We start from the raw sequence: 17069 nt of genomic DNA on the forward strand, positions 1-17069 counted from the left end.
TTATCTACACTCCTGTCTGTGTTATCCTGTGTGATGTACACTCCTGTCTGTGTTATCATGTGGGATGTATACTCCTGTCTGTGTTATCGTGTGTGATGTACACTCCAGTCTATTATCATGTGTGATGTACACTCCAGTCTTTGTTATCGTGTGTGATGTACAATCCAGTCTGTGTTATCGTGTGTGATGTACACTCCAGTCTGTGTTATCGTGTGTGATGTACACTCCAGTCTGTGTTATCCTGTGTGATGTACACTCCAGCCTATTATCATGTGTGATGTACACTCCAGTCTGTGTTATCGTGTGTGATCTACACTCCAGACTTTGTTATCGTGTGTGATGTATAATCCAGTCTGTGTTATCGTGTGTGATGTACAATCCAGTCTGTTTTATCGTGTGATGTACGCTGCAATCTGTGGTAGCGTGTGAGAGGTACACTCCAATCTGTGGTACCGTGTGTGAGGTACACTCCAATCTGTGTTAGCGTTTGTGAGGTACACTCCAGTCTGTGTTATCATGTGTGATGTAGAATCCAGTCTGTGTTATCGTTTGTATAATGCTCCAGTCTGTGTTATCGTGTGTGATGTAAACTCCAGTCTGTGTTATCGTGTGTGATGTACACTCCACTCTGTGTTATCATGTGTGATGTACTCTCCAGTCTGTGTAATCGTATGTGATGTACACTCCAGCCTGTGTTATCACATGTGATGTACACTCCAGTCTGAGTTATCGTGTGTGATGTACACTCCAGTCTGTGTTATCGTGTGTGTTGTACACTCTACTCTGTTATCTTGTGTGATGAGCACACCAGCCTGTGTTATCGTGTGTGATGTACACTCCACTCTGTGTTATCGTGTATGATGTACACTCCAGTCTGTGTTATTGTGTGTGATGTACACTCCAGTCTGTGTTATCACAAGAGATGTACACTCCAGTCTGAGTTATCGTGTGTGATGTACACTCCAGTCTGTGTTATCCTGTGTGATGTGCACTCCAGTCTATTATCATGTGTGATGTACACTCCAGTCTGTGTTGTCGTGTGTGATGTACACTCCAGTCTTTGTTATCATGTGTGATGTATAATCCAGTCTGTGTTATCGTGTGTGATGTACACTCCTGTCTCTCTTATCGTGTGTGATGTACACTGCAGTCTGTGTTATCCTGTGTGATGTACACTCCAGCCTGTGTTATCGTGTGTGATGTACACTCCAGTCTGTGTGATCGTGTGTGATGTACACTCCAGTCTGTGTTATGCTGTGTGATGTACACTGCAGTCTGGGATATCGTGTGTGATGTACACTCCAGTCTGTGTTATGCTGTGTGATGTACACTGCAGTCTGGGATATCGTGTGTGATGTACACTCCAGTCTGTGTTATCGTGTGTGATGTACACTCCAGTCTATGTTATGCTGTGTGATGTACACTGCAGTCTGGGATATCGTATGTGATGTACACTCCAGTCTGTGTTATCGTGTGTGATGTACACTCCAGCCAGTGTTATCGAGTGTTATGTGCACTCCAGTCTGTGTTATCCTGTGTGATGTACACTCCTGTCTGTGTTATCATGTGTGATGTACACTCCAGTCTGTGTTATTGTGTGTGATGTACACTCCAGTCTTTGTTATCGTGTGTGATGTACACTCCAGCCTATGTTATTGTGTGTGATGTCCACTCCAGTCTGTGTTATCCTGTGTGATGTACACTCCAGTCTATTATCATGTGTGATGTACACTCCAGTCTGTGTTATCGTATGTGATGTACACTCCAGTCTTTGTTATCGTGTGTGATGTATAATCCAGTCTGTGTTATCGTGTGTGATGTACAATCCAGTCTGTTTTATCGTGTGATGTACGCTGCAATCTGTGGTAACGTGTGAGAGGTACACTCCAATCTGTGGTACCGTGTGTGAGGTACACTCCAATCTGTGTTAGCGTGTGTGAGGTACACTCCAGTCTGTGTTATCATGTGTGATGTAGACTCCAGTCTGCGTTGTCATTTGTACAATGCTCCAGTCTGTGTTATCGTGTGTGATGTACACTCCAGTCTGTGTTATCGTGTGTGATGTACTCTCCAGTCTGTGTAATCATGTGCGATGTACACTCCAGTGTGTGTTATCACATGTGATGTACACTCCAGTCTGAGTTATCGTGTGTGATGTACATTCCGGTCTGTGTTATCGTGTGTGTTGTACACTCTACTCTGTTATCTTGTGTGATGTACACTCCAGCCTGTGTTATCGTGTGTGATGTACACTCCACTCTGTGTTATCATGTATGATGTACACTCCAGTCTGTGTTATCATGTGTAATGTAAACTCCAGTCTGTGTTATCACATGTGATGTACACTCCAGTCTGTGTTATCGTGTGTGATGTACACTCCAGTCTGTGTTATCCTGTGTGATGTACACTCCAGTCTATTATCTTGTGTGATGTACACTCCAGTCTGTGTTATCATGTGTGATGTGCACTCCAGTCTTTGTTATCATGTGTGATGTATAATCCAGTCTGTGTTATCATGTATGATGTACACACCAATCTATTTTATCGTGTGATGTGCATCCCAGTCTGGGTTATTCTGTGTTATCGTGTGTGATGTACACACCAGCCTGTCTTATCGTGTGTGATGTACACTCCAGCCAGTGTTATCGTGTGTGATGTACACTCCAGGCTGTGTTATCCTGTCTTATGTACACTCCAGCCTTTTATCATGTGCGATGTACACTCCAGTTTGTGTAATCATGTGTGATGTACACTCCTGTTTGTGTTATCGTGTGATGTACACTCCAGTCTATTATCATGTGTGACGTACACTCCAGTCTGTGTTATTCTGTATGATGTACAATCTAGTCTGTGTTATCGTCTGTGATGTACGCTCCACTCTGTGTTATCGTGTGTGATGTACACTCCATTCTGTGTTATCGTGTGTGATGTACACTCCAGTCTGTGTTATCGTGTGTGATGTACACTCCAGCCTGTTTTATCATGTGTGATGTACAATCCAGATTATGTTATCATGTGAGATGTACACTCCAGTCTGTGTTATCCTGTGTGATGTACAATCCAGCCTGTGTTTTCGTGTGTGATGCACACTCCAGTCTGTGTTTTCGTGTGTGATGTACACTCCACTCTGTGTTAGTGTGTGATGTACACTCCAGTCTGTGTTATCATGTTTGATGTACACTCCAGTCTGTGTTATCGTGCCTGATTACACTGCAGCCCGTGTTATCGTGTGTGCTGTACACTCCAGTCTGTGTTATCCTGTCTTATGTACACTCCAGCCTGTTATCATGAATGATGTACACTCCAGTCTGTGTTATCATGTGTGATGTACACTACAGTCTATTATCATGTGTGATGTACACTCCAGTCTGTGTTATTGTGTGTGATGTACACTCCAGTCTGTGTTATCGTTTGTGATGTACACTCCAGCCTGTGTTATCGTGTGTGATGTACACTCCAGTCTTTGTTATCGTGTGTGATGTACACTCCAGTCTGTGTTATCGTGTGTGATGTACACTCCAGTCTGTGTTATGCTGTGTGATGTACACTCCAGTCTGGGATATCGTGTGTGATGTACACTCCAGTCTGTGTTATCGTGTGTGATGTACACTCCAGTCTGTGTTATCGTGTGTGATGTACACTCCAGTCTGTGTTATCGTGGGTGATGTACACTCCAGTCTGTGTTATCGTGTGTGAGGTACACTCCAGTCTGTGTTATCGTGTCTGATGTACACTCCAGTCTGTGTTATCGTGTGTGATGTAGACTCCAGTCTGTGTTATCATGTGTGATGTACACTCCAGTCTGTGTTATCATGTGTGATGTACACTCCAGTCAGTGTTATCCTGTGTGATGTACAATCCAGCCTGTGTTTTCATGTGTGATGTACACTCCAGTCTGTGTTTTCGTGTGTGATGTACACTCCACTCTGTGTTAGAGTGTGATGTACACTCCAGTCTGTGTTATCGTGTTTGATGTACACTCCAGTCTGTGTTATCATGCCTGATTTACACTGCAGCCTGTGTTATCATTTGTGCTGTACACTCCAGTCTCTGTTATCCTGTCTTTTGTACACTCCAGCCTGTTATCATGTATGATGTACACTCCAGTCTGTGTTGTCGTGTGTGATGTACACTCCAGTCTGTGTTATCGTGTGTGATGTACACTCCAGTCTGTGTTATCGTGTGTGAGGTACACTCCAGTCTCTGTTATCATGTGTGATGTACACACCAGTCTGTGTTATCGTGTGTGATGTACACTCCAGTCTGTGTTATCGTGTGTGATGTACACTCCAGTCTGTGTTATCGTGTGTGATGTACAATCCAGTCTGTGTTATTGTGTGTGATGTAAACTCCAGTCTGTGTTATAGTGTGTGATGTACACTAAAGTCTGGGTTATCGTGTGTGATGTTCACTCCAGTCTGTGTTATCGTGTGTGATGTACTCTAAAGCCTGGGCTATCATGTGTGATGTACACTCCAGTCTGTGTTATCTACTGTGATGTACATTTCAATCTGTGTTTTCATTTGTGATGTACACTCCAGTCTGTGTTATCGTGTGTGATATACAATCCAGTCTGGGTTATCGTGTGTGATGTACATTCCAGTCTTTGTTATTTACAATTGAGACTGGGTTATCCTGTGTGATGTACACTCCATTCTGTGTTATCATGTGTGATGTACACTCCAGTCTGTGTTATCATCTGTGATGTACACTCCAGTCTGGGTTATCGTGTGTGATGTACACGCCAGTCTGTGTTATCCTGTGTTATGTACACTCCAGTCTGGGTTATTCTGTGTTATCCTGTCTTATGTACACTCCAGCCCGTTATCATGTGTGATGTACACTCCAGTCTGTGTTATCGTGTGTGATGTACACTCCTGTCTGTGTTATCATGTGTGATGTACACTCCTGTCTGTGTTATCATGTGTGATGTACACTCCAGTCTGTGTTATCCTGTGTGCTGTACACTCCAGCCTGTGTTATCGTGTGTGATGTACACTCCAGTCTGTGTTATCGTGTGTGATGTACACTCCAGTCTGTGTTATGCTGCGTGATGTACACTGCAGTCTGTGATATTGTGTGGGATGTACACTCCAGTCTGTGTTATGCTGTGTGATGTACAATGCAGTCTGGGATATCGTGTGTGATGTACACTCCAGTCTGTGTTATCGTGTGTGATGTACACTCCAGTCTGTGTTATGCTGTGTGATGTACACTGCAGTCTGGGAAATTGTGTGTGATGTACACTCCAGTCTGCGTTATCATGTGTGCTGTACAATCCTGTCTGTGTTATCGTGTGTGATGTACACTCCAGCCTGTGTTATCATGTGTTATGTACACTCCTGTCTGTGTTATCCTGTGTGATGTACACTCCTGTCTGTGTTATCATGTGGGATGTACACTCCTGTCTGTGTTATCGTGTGTGATGTACACTCCAGTCTATTATCATGTGTGATGTACACTCCAGTCTGTGTTATCGTGTGTGATGTACACTCCAGTCTTTGTTATCGTGTGTGGTGTACAATCCAGTCTGTGTTATCGTGTGTGATGTACACTCCAGTCTGTGTTATCCCGTGTGATGTACACTCCAGTCTGTGTTATCGTGAGTGATCTACACTCCAGTCTTTGTTATCGTGTGAGATGTATAATCCAGTCTGTGTTATCGTGTGTGATGTACAATCCAGTCTGTTTTATCGTGTGATGTACGCTGCAATCTGTGGTAGCGTGTGAGAGGTACACTCCAATCTGTGGTACCGTGTGTGAGGTACACTCCAATCTGTGTTAGCGTGTGTGAGGTACACTCCAGTCTGCGTTATCATGTGTGATGTAGACTCCAGTCTGTGTTATCGTTTGTATAATGCTCCAGTCTGTGTTATCGTGTGTGATGTACACTCCAGTCTGTGTTATCGTCTGTGATGTACACTCCAGTCTGTGTTATCGTGTGTGTTGTACACTCTACTCTGTTATCATGTGTGATGTACACTCCACTCTGTGTTATCATGTACGATGTACACTCCAGTCTGTGTTATCGTGTGTGATGTACACTCCAGTCTGTGTTATCACAAGAGATGTACACTCCAGTCTGAGTTATCGTGTGTGATGTACACTCCAGTCTGTGTTATCCTGTGTGATGTACACTCCAGCCTATTATCATGTGTGATGTACACTCCAGTCTGTGTTATCGTGTGTGATGGACACTCCAGTCTTTGTTATCATGTGTGATGTATAATCCAGTCTGTGTTATCATGTGTGATTTACACTCCAATCTGTTTTATCACGTGATGTACACTGCAATCTGTGGTACCATGTGAGAGGTACACTCCAATCTGTGGTGCTGTGTGTGAGGTACACTCCAATCTGTGTTATCATGTGTGATGTAGACTCCAGTCTGTGTTGTCATTTGTATACTGCTCCAGTTTGTGTTATCGTGTGTGATGTACACTCCAGTCTGTGTTATCGTGTGTGATGTACGCTCCAGCCAGTGTTATCGTGTGTGATGTACACTCCAGATTGTGTTATCCTGTCTTATGTACACTCCAGCCTGTTATCATGTGCGATGTACCCTCCAGTCTGTGTTATCATGTGTGATGTACACTCCTGTCTATGTTATCGAGTGTGATGTACACTCCTGTCTGTGTTATCGTGTGTGATGTACACTCCAGTCTGTGTTATCCTGTGTGATGTACACTCCAGTCTGTGTTATCCTGTGTGATGTACACTGCAGTCTGGGATATCTTGTGTGATGTACACTCCAGTCTGTGTTATGCTGTGTGATGTACTCTGCAGTCTGGGATATCGTGTGTGATGTACACTCCAGTCTGTGTTATCGTGTGTGATGTACACTGCAGTCTGGGATATCGTGTGTGATGTACACTCCAGTCTGTGTTATCATGCGTGATGTACACTCCAGTCTGTGTTATCGTGTGTGATGTACACTCCAGCCTGTGTTATCATGTGTTATGTTCTCCAGTATGTGTTATCCTGTGTGATGTACACTCCTGTCTGTGATATCATGTGTGATGTACACTCCTGTCTGTGTTATCATGTGTGATGAACACTCCAGTCTATTATCATGTGTGATGTACACTCCAGTCTGTGTTATCGTGTGTGATGTACACTCCAGTCTTTGTTATCATGTGTGATGTACAATCCAGTCTGTGTTATCGTGTGTGATGTACACTCCAGTCTGTGTTATCATGTGTGATGTACACTCCAGTCTGTGGTATCCTGTGTGATGTACACTCCAGTCTATTATCATGTGTGATGTACACTCCAGTCTGTGTTATTGTGTGTGATGTACACGCCAGTCTTTGTTATCATGTGTGATGTACAATCCAGTCTGTGTTATCGTGTGTGATGTACACTCCAGTCTGTGTTATCGTGTGTGATGTACACTCCAGTCTTTGTTATCGTGTGTGATGTATAATCCAGTCTGTGTTATCATGTTTAATGTACACTCCAGTCTGTTTTATTGTGTGATGTACGCTGCAATCTGTGGTAGCGTGTGAGAGGTACACTCCAATCTGTGGTACCGTGTGTGAGGTACACTCCAGTCTGTCTTATCATGTGTGATGTACACTCCACTCTGTGTTATCGTATGTGATGTACTCTTCAGTCTGTGTAATCGTGTGTGATGTACACTCCAGTCTGTGCTATCACATGTGATGCACACTCCAGTCTGAGTTATCGTGTGTGATGTACACTCCAGTCTGTGTTATCGTGTGTGTTGTACACTACAGTCTGTGTTATCACATGTGATGTACACTCCAGTCTGAGTTATCGTGTGTGATGTACACTCCAGTCTGTGTTATCATGTGTGATGTAGACTCCTGTCTGTGTTATCGTTTGTATAATGCTCCAGTCTGTGTTATCGTGTGTGATGTACACTCCAGTCTGTGTTATCGTGTGTGATGTACACTCCACTCTTTGTTATCGTGTGTGATGTACTCTCCAGGCTGTGTAATGATGTGTGATGTACACTCCAGTCTGTGTTATCGTGTGTGTTGTACACTCTAGTCTGTTATCTTGTGTGATGTACACTCCAGCCTGTGTTATCGTGTGTGATGTACACTCCACTCTGAGTTATCGTGTATGATGTACACTCCAGTCTGTGTTATCGTGTGTGATGGACACTCCAGTCTGTGTTATCACGTGTGATGTACAGTCCAGTCGGAGTTATCGTGTGTGATGTACTCTCCTGTCTCTGTTATCGTGTGTGATGTAAACTCCAGTCTGTGTTATCGTGTGTGATGTACACTCTAGTCTGTTTTATCGTGTGTGATGTACACTTCAGTCTGTGTTATCGTGTGTGATGCACATTTCTGTCTCTTTTATCGTGTGTGATGTTCACTCCAGTCTGTGTTATCGTGTTTGATGTACACTCCAGTCTGTGTTATCGTGTGTGATGTACACTCCGGTTTTTGTTATCGTGTGTGATGAACACTCCATTCTGCGTTATCGTGTGTTTTGTACACTCCAGTCTGTGTTATCGTGTGTGATGTACACTCCAGTCTATGTTATCACATGTGATGTACACTCCAGTCTGAGTTATCGTGTGTGATGTACACTCCAGTCTGTGTTATCGTGTGTGATGTACACTCCAGTCTGTGTTATCCTGTGTGATGTACACTCCAGTCTATTATCATTGTGATGTACACTCCAGTCTGTGTTATCGTGTGTGATGTACACTCCAGTCTTTGTTATCATGTGTGATGTATAATCCAGTCTGTGTTATCATGTGTGATGTACACTCCAGTCTGTTTTATCATGTGATGTACACTGCAATCTGTGGTAGCGTGTGAGAGGTACACTCCAATCTGTGGTACCGTGTGTGAGGTACACTCCAATCTGTGTTATCGTGTGTGAGGTACACTCCAGTCTGTGTTATCATGTGTGATGTAGACTCCAGTCTGTGTTATCATTTGTATAATGCTCCAGTCTGTGTTATCATGTGTGATGTACACTCCAGTCTGTGTTATCATGTTTGACGTACACTCCACTCTTTGTTATCGTGTGTGATGTACTCTCCAGTCTGTGTAATCATGTGTGATGTACACTCCAGTCTGTGTTATCATGTGTGTTGTACACTCTAGTCTGTGTTATCGTGTGTGATATACAATCCAGTCTGGGTTATCGTGTGTGATGTACACTCCAGTCTTTGTTATTTACAATTGAGACTGGGTTATCCTGTGTGATGTACACTCCATTCTGTGTTATCATGTGTGATGTGCACTCCAGTCTGTGTTATCATCTGTGATGTACACTCCAGCCTGGGTTATCGTGTGTGATGTACACGCCAGTCTGTGTTATCGTGTTTGATGTACACTCCTGTCTGTGTTATCATGTGTGATGTACACTCCTGCCTGTGTTATCGTGTGTGATGTACACTCCAGTCCGTGTTATCCTGTGTGCTGTACACTCCAGCCTGTGTTATCGTGTGTGATGTACACTCCAGTCTGTGTTATCGTGTGTGATGTACACTCCAGTCTGTGTTATGCTGTGTGATGTACACTGCAGTCTGGGATATCGTGTGTGATGTACACTCCAGTCTGTGTTATGCTGTGTGATGTACAATGCAGTCTGGGATATCGTGTGTGATGTACACTCCAGTCTGTGTTATCGTGTGTGATGTACACTCCAGTCTGTGTTATGCTGTGTGATGTACACTGCAGTCTGGGATATTGTGTGTGATGTACACTCCAGTCTGAGTTATCGTCGGTGATGTACACTCCAGTCTGTGTTATCGTGTGTGTTGTACACTCTACTCTGTTATCTTGTGTGATGAACACTCCAGCCTGTGTTATCATGTGTGATGTACACTCCACTCTGTGTTATCGTGTACGATGTACACTCCAGTCTGTGTTATCATGTGTGATGTACACTCCAGTCTGTGTTATCACAAGAGATGTACACTCCAGTCTGAGTTATCGTGTGTGATGTACACTCCAGTCTGTGTTATCCTGTGTGATGTACACTCCAGCCTATTATCATGTGTGATGTACACTCCAGTCTGTGTTATCGTGTGTGATGTACACTCCAGTCTTTGTTATCATGTGTGATGTATAATCCAGTCTGTGTTATCATGTGTGATTTACACTCCAATCTGTTTTATCACGTGATGTACACTGCAATGAGTGGTACCGTGTGTGAGGTACACTCCAATCTGTGTTATCATGTGTGATGTAGACTCCAGTCTGTGTTATCGTTTGTATAATGCTCCAGTTTGTGTTATCGTGTGTGATGTACACTCCAGTCTGTGTTATCGTGTGTGATGCACACTCCACTCTGTGTTATCCTGTGTTCTGTACACTCCAGTCTGGGTTATTCTGTGTTATCGTGTGTGATGTACACACCAGCCTGTCTTATCGTGTGTGATATATGCTCCAGCCAGTGTTATCATGTGTGATGTACACTCCAGACTGTGTTATCCTGTCTTATGTACACTCCAGCCTGTTATCATGTGCGATGTACACTCCAGTCTGTGTTATCATGTGTGATGTACACTCCTGTCTATGTTATCGTGTGTGATGTACACTCCTGTCTGTGTTATCGTGTGTGATGTACACTCCAGTCTGTGTTATCCTGTGTGATGTACACTCCAGCCTGTGCTATCGTGTGTGATGTACACTCCAGTCTGTGTTATCATGTGTGATGTACATTCTGTCTGTGTTATGCTGTGTGATGTACACTGCAGTCTGGGATATCTTGTGTGATGTACACTCCAGTCTGTGTTATGCTGTGTGATGTACACTGCAGTCTGGGATATCGTGTGTGATGTACACTCCAGTCTGTGTTATCATGTGTTATGTTCTCCAGTATGTGTTATCCTGTGTGATGTACACTCCTGTCTGTGATATCATGTGTGATGTACACTCCTGTCTGTGTTATCATGTGTGATGAACACTCCAGTCTATTATCATGTGTGATGTACACTCCAGTCTGTGTTATCGTGTGTGATGTACACTCCAGTCTTTGTTATCATGTGTGATGTACAATCCAGTCTGTGTTATCGTGTGTGATGTACACTCCAGTCTGTGTTACCATGTGTGATGTACACTCCAGTCTGTGTTATCCTGTGTGATGTACACTCCAGTCTATTATCATGTGTGATGTACACTCCAGTCTGTTATTGTGTGTGATGTACACTCCAGTCTTTGTTATCATGTGTGATGGACAATCCAGTCTGTGTTATCGTGTGTGATGTACACTCCAGTCTGTGTTATCGTGTGTGATGTACACTCCAGTCTTTGTTATCATGTGTGATGTATAATCCAGTCTGTGTTATCATGTTTAATGTACACTCCAGTCTGTTTTATTGTGTGATGTATGCTGCAATCTGTGGTAGCGTGTGAGAGGTACACTCCAATCTGTGGTACCGTGTGTGAGATACACTCCAGTCTGTCTTATCATGTGTGATGTACACTCCACTCTGTGTTATAGTATGTGATGTACTCTTCAGTCTGTGTAATCGTGTGTGATGTACACTCCAGTCTGTGTTATCACATGTGATGTACACTCCAGTCTGAGTTATCGTGTGTGATGTACACTCCAGTCTGTGTTATCGTGTGTGTTGTACACTCCAGTCTGTGTTATCACATGTGATGTACACTCTAGCCTGTGTTATCGTGTGTGATGTACACTCCACTCTGAGTTATCATGTATGATCTACACTCCAGTCTGTGTTATCGTGTGTGATGTACACTCCAGTCTGTGTTATCACGTGTGATGTACAGTCCAGTCTGAGTTATCATGTGTGATGTACTCTCCTGTCTCTGTTATCGTGTGTGATGTAAACTCCAGTCTGTGTTATCGTGTGTGATGTACACTCTAGTCTGTTTTATCGTGCGTGATGTACACTTCAGTCTGTGTTATCGTGTGTGATGCACATTTCTGTCTGTTTTATCGTGTGTGATGTACACTCCAGTCTGTGTTATCATGTTTGATGGACACTCCAGTCTGTGTTATCGTGTGTGATGTACACTCCAGTTTTTGTTATCGTGTGTGATGTACACTCCATTCTGTGTTATCGTGTGTTTTGTACACTCCAGTCTGTGTTATCGTGTGTGATGTACACTCCAGTCTATGTTATCACATGTGATGTACACTCCAGTCTGAGTTATCGTGTGTGATGTACACTCCAGTCTGTGTTATCGTGTGTGATGCACACTCCAGTCTGTGTTATCGTGTGTGATGTACACTCCAGTCTTTGTTATCATGTGTGATGTATAATCCAGTCTCTGTTATCATGTGTGATGTACACTCCAGTCTGTTTTATCGTGTGATGTACACTGCAATCTGTGGTAGCATGTGAGGTACACTCCAATCTGTGGTACCGTGTGTGAGGTACACTCCAATCTGTGTTATCGTGTGTGAGGTACACTCCAGTCTGTGTTATCATGTGTGATGTAGACTCCAGTCTGTGTTATCGTTTGTATAATGCTCCAGTCTGTGTTATCGTGTGTGATGTACACTCCAGTCTGTGTTATCATGTTTGACGTACACTCCACTCTTTCTTATCGTGTGTGATGTACTCTCCAGTCTTTGTAATCATGTGTGATGTACACTCCAGTCTGTGTTATCGTGTGTGTTGTACACTCTAGTCTGTTATCTTCTGTGATGTACACTCCAGCCTGTGTTATCGTGTGTGATGTACACTCCAGTCTGTGTTATCGTGTGTGATATACAATGCAGTCTGGGTTATCGTGTGTGATGTACACTCCAGTCTTTGTTATTTACAATTGAGACTGGGTTATCCTGTGTGATGTACACTCCATTCTGTGTTATCATGTGTGATGTACACTCCAGTCTGTGTTATCGTCTGTGATGTACACTCCAGCCTGGGTTATCGTGTGTGATGTACACGCCAGTCTGTGTTATCGTGTTTGATGTACACTCCTGTCTGTGTTATCATGTGTGATGTACACTCCTGTCTGTGTTATCGTGTGTGATGTACACTCCAGTCTGTGTTATCCTGTGTGCTGTACACTCCAGCCTGTTTTATCGTGTGTGATGTACACTCCAGTCTGTGTTATCGTGTGTGATGTACACTCCAGTCTGTGTTATGCTGTGTGATGTACACTGCAGTCTGGGATATCGTGTGTGATGTACACTCCAGTCTGTGTTATGCTGTGTGATGTACAATGCAGTCTGGGATATCGTGTGTGATGTACACTCCAGTCTGTGTTATCATGTGTGATGTACACTCCAGTCTGTGTTATGCTGTGTGATGTACACTGCAGTCTGGGATATTGTGTGTGATGTACACTCCAGTCTGAGTTATCGTCGGTGATGTACACTCCAGTCTGTGTTATCGTGTGTGTTGTACACTCTACTCTGTTATCTTGTGTGATGAACACTCCAGCCTGTGTTATCATGTGTGATGTACACTCCACTCTGTGTTATCGTGTACGATGTACACTCCAGTCTGTGTTATCGTGTGTGATGTACACTCCAGTCTGTGTTATCACAAGAGATGTACACTCCAGTCTGAGTTATCATGTGTGATGTACACTCCAGTCTGTGTTATCGTGTGTGATGTACACTCCAGTCTGTGTTATCGTGTGTGATGTACACTCCACTCTGTGTTATCCTGTGTTATGTACACTCCAGTCTGGGTTATTCTGTGTTATCGTGTGTGATGTACACACCAGCCTGTCTTATCGTGTGTGATGTACGCTCCAGCCAGTGTTATCGTGTGTGATGTACACTCCAGACTGTGTTATCCTGTCTTATGTACACTCCAGCCTGTTATCATGTGCGATGTACACTCCAGTCTGTGTTATCATGTGTGATGTACACTCCTGTCTATGTTATCGTGTGTGATGTACACTCCTGTCTGTGTTATCGTGTGTGATGTACACTCCAGTCTGTGTTATCCTGTGTGATGTACACTCCAGCCTGTGCTATCGTGTGTGATGTACACTCCAGTCTGTGTTATCATGTGTGATGTACATTCTGTCTGTGTTATGCTGTGTGATGTACACTGCAGTCTGGGATATCTTGTGTGATGTACACTCCAGTCTGTGTTATGCTGTGTGATGTACTCTGCAGTCTGGGATATCGTGTGTGATGTACACTCCAGTCTGTGTTATCGTGTGTGATGTACACTCCAGTCTGTGTTATGCTGTGTGATGAACACTGCAGTCTGGGATATCGTGTGTGATGTACACTCCAGCCTGTGTTATCATGTGTTATGTTCTCCAGTATGTGTTATCCTGTGTGATGTACACTCCTGTCTGTGATATCATGTGTGATGTACACTCCTGTCTGTGTTATCATGTGTGATGAACACTCCAGTCTATTATCATGCGTGATGTACACTCCAGTCTGTGTTATCGTGTGTGATGTACACTCCAGTCTTTGTTATCATGTGTGATGTACAATCCAGTCTGTGTTATCGTGTGTGATGTACACTCCAGTCTGTGTTATCCTGTGTGATGTACACTCCAGTCTATTATCATGTGTGATGTACACTCCAGTCTGTGTTATTGTGTGTGATGTACACTCCAGTCTTTGTTATCATGTGTGATGGACAATCCAGTCTGTGTTATCGTGTGTGATGTACACTCCTGTCTGTGTTATCGTGTGTGATGTACACTCCAGTCTTTGTTATCGTGTGTGATGTATAATCCAGTCTGTGTTATCATGTTTAATGCACACTCCAGTCTGTTTTATTGTGTGATGTACGCTGCAATCTGTGGTAGCGTGTGAGAGGTACACTCCAATCTGTGGTACCGTGTGTGAGGTACACTCCAGTCTGTGTTATCATGTGTGATGTACACTCCACTCTGTGTTATAGTATGTGATGTACTCTTCAGTCTGTGTAATCGTGTGTGATGTACACTCCAGTCTGAGTTATCACGTGATGTACACTCCAGTCTGAGTTATCGTGTGTGATGTACACTCCAGTCTGTGTTATCGTGTGTGTTGCACACTCCAGTCTGTGTTATCACATGTGATGTACACTCCAGCCTGTGTTATCGTATGTGATGTACACTCCACTCTGAGTTATCGTGTATGATCTACACTCCAGTCTGTGTTATCGTGTGTGATGTACACTCCAGTCTGTGTTATCATGTGTGATGTACAGTCCAGTCTGAGTTATCGTGTGTGATGTACTCTCCTGTCTCTGTTATCGTGTGTGATGTAAACTCCAGTCTGTGTTATCGTGTGTGATGTACACTCTAGTCTGTTTTATCGTGTGTGATGTACACTTCAGTCTGTGTTATCGTGTGTGATGCACATTTCTGTCTGTTTTATCGTGTGTGATGTACACTCCAGTCTGTGTTATCGTGTTTGATGTACACTCCAGTCTGTGTTATCATGTGTGATGTACACTCCAGTTTTTGTTATCGTGTGTGATGTACACTCCATTCTGTGTTATCGTGTGTTTTGTACACTCCAGTCTGTGTTATCGTGTGTGATGTACACTCCAGTCTATGTTATCACATGTGATGTACACTCCAGTCTGAGTTATCGTGTGTGATGTACACTCCAGTCTGTGTTATCGTGTGTGATGTACACTCCAGTCTGTGTTATCGTGTGTGATGTACACTCCAGTCTGTGTTATCGTGTGTGATGTACACTCCAGTCTTTGTTATCATGTGTGATGTATAATCCAGTCTCTGTTATCATGTGTGATGTACACTCCAGTCTGTTTTATCGTGTGATGTACACTGCAATCTGTGGTAGCATGTGAGAGGTACACTCCAATCTGTGGTGCCGTGTGTGAGGTACACTCCAATCTGTGTTATCGTGTGTGAGGTACACTCCAGTCTGTGTTATCATGTTTGACCTACACTCCACTCTTTGTTATCGTGTGTGATGTACTCTCCAGTCTGTGTAATCATGTGTGATGTACACTCCAGTCTGTGTTATCATGTGTGTTGTACACTCTAGTCTGTTATCTTCTGTGATGTACACTCCAGCCTGTGTTATCGTGTGTGATGTACACTCCAGTCTGTGTTATCGTGTGTGATATACAATCCAGTCTGGGTTATCGTGTGTGATGTACACTCCAGTCTTTGTTATTTACAATTGAGACTGGGTTATCCTGTGTGATGTACACTCCATTCTGTGTTATCATGTGTGATGTACACTCCAGTCTGTGTTATCTTCTGTGATGTACACTCCAGTCTGGGTTATCGTGTGTGATGTACACGCCAGTCTGTGTTATCGTGTTTGATGTACACTCCTGTCTGTGTTATCATGTGTGATGTACACTCCTGTCTGTGTTATTGTGTGTGATGTACACTCCAGTCTGTGTTATCCTGTGTGCTGTACACTCCAGCCTGTGTTATCGTGTGTGATGTACACTCCAGTCTGTGTTATCGTGTGTGATGTACACTCCAGTCTGTGTTATGCTGTGTGATGTACACTGCAGTCTGGGATATCGTGTGTGATGTACACTCCAGTCTGTGTTATGCTGTGTGATGTACAATGCAGTCTGGGATATCGTGTGTGATGTACACTCCAGTCTGTGTTATCGTGTGTGATGTACACTCCAGTCTGTGTTATGCTGTGTGATATACACTGCAGTCTGGGATATTGTGTGTGATGTACACTCCAGTCTGTGTTATCATGTGTGATGTACAATCCAGTCTGTGTTATCGTGTGTGATGTACACTCCTGCCTGTGTTATCGTGTGTTATGTACACTCCTGTCTGTGTTATCCTGTGCGATGTACACTCCTGTCTGTGTTATCATGTGGGATGTACACTCCTGTCTGTGTTATCATGTGTGATGTACACTCCAGTCTATTATCATGTGTGATGTACACTCCAGTCTGTGTTATCGTGTGTGATGTACACTCCAGTCTTTGTTATCGTGTGTGATGTACACTCCAGTCTGTGTTATCGTGTGTGATATACAATGCAGTCTGGGTTATCGTGTGTGATGTATACTCCAGTCTTTGTTATTTACAATTGAGACTGGGTTATCCTGTGTGATGTACACTCCATTCTGTGTTATCATGTGTGATGTACACTCCAGTCTGTGTTATCGTCTGTGATGTACACTCCAGCCTGGGTTATCGTGTGTGATGTACACGCCAGTCTGTGTTATCGTGTTTG

Source organism: Somniosus microcephalus, chromosome 19, assembly GCF_052327205.1.
Source record: "Somniosus microcephalus isolate GS21.2 chromosome 19, FLI_Smic_1.0, whole genome shotgun sequence".
Classification (NCBI taxonomy): Eukaryota; Metazoa; Chordata; class Chondrichthyes; order Squaliformes; family Somniosidae; genus Somniosus; species Somniosus microcephalus.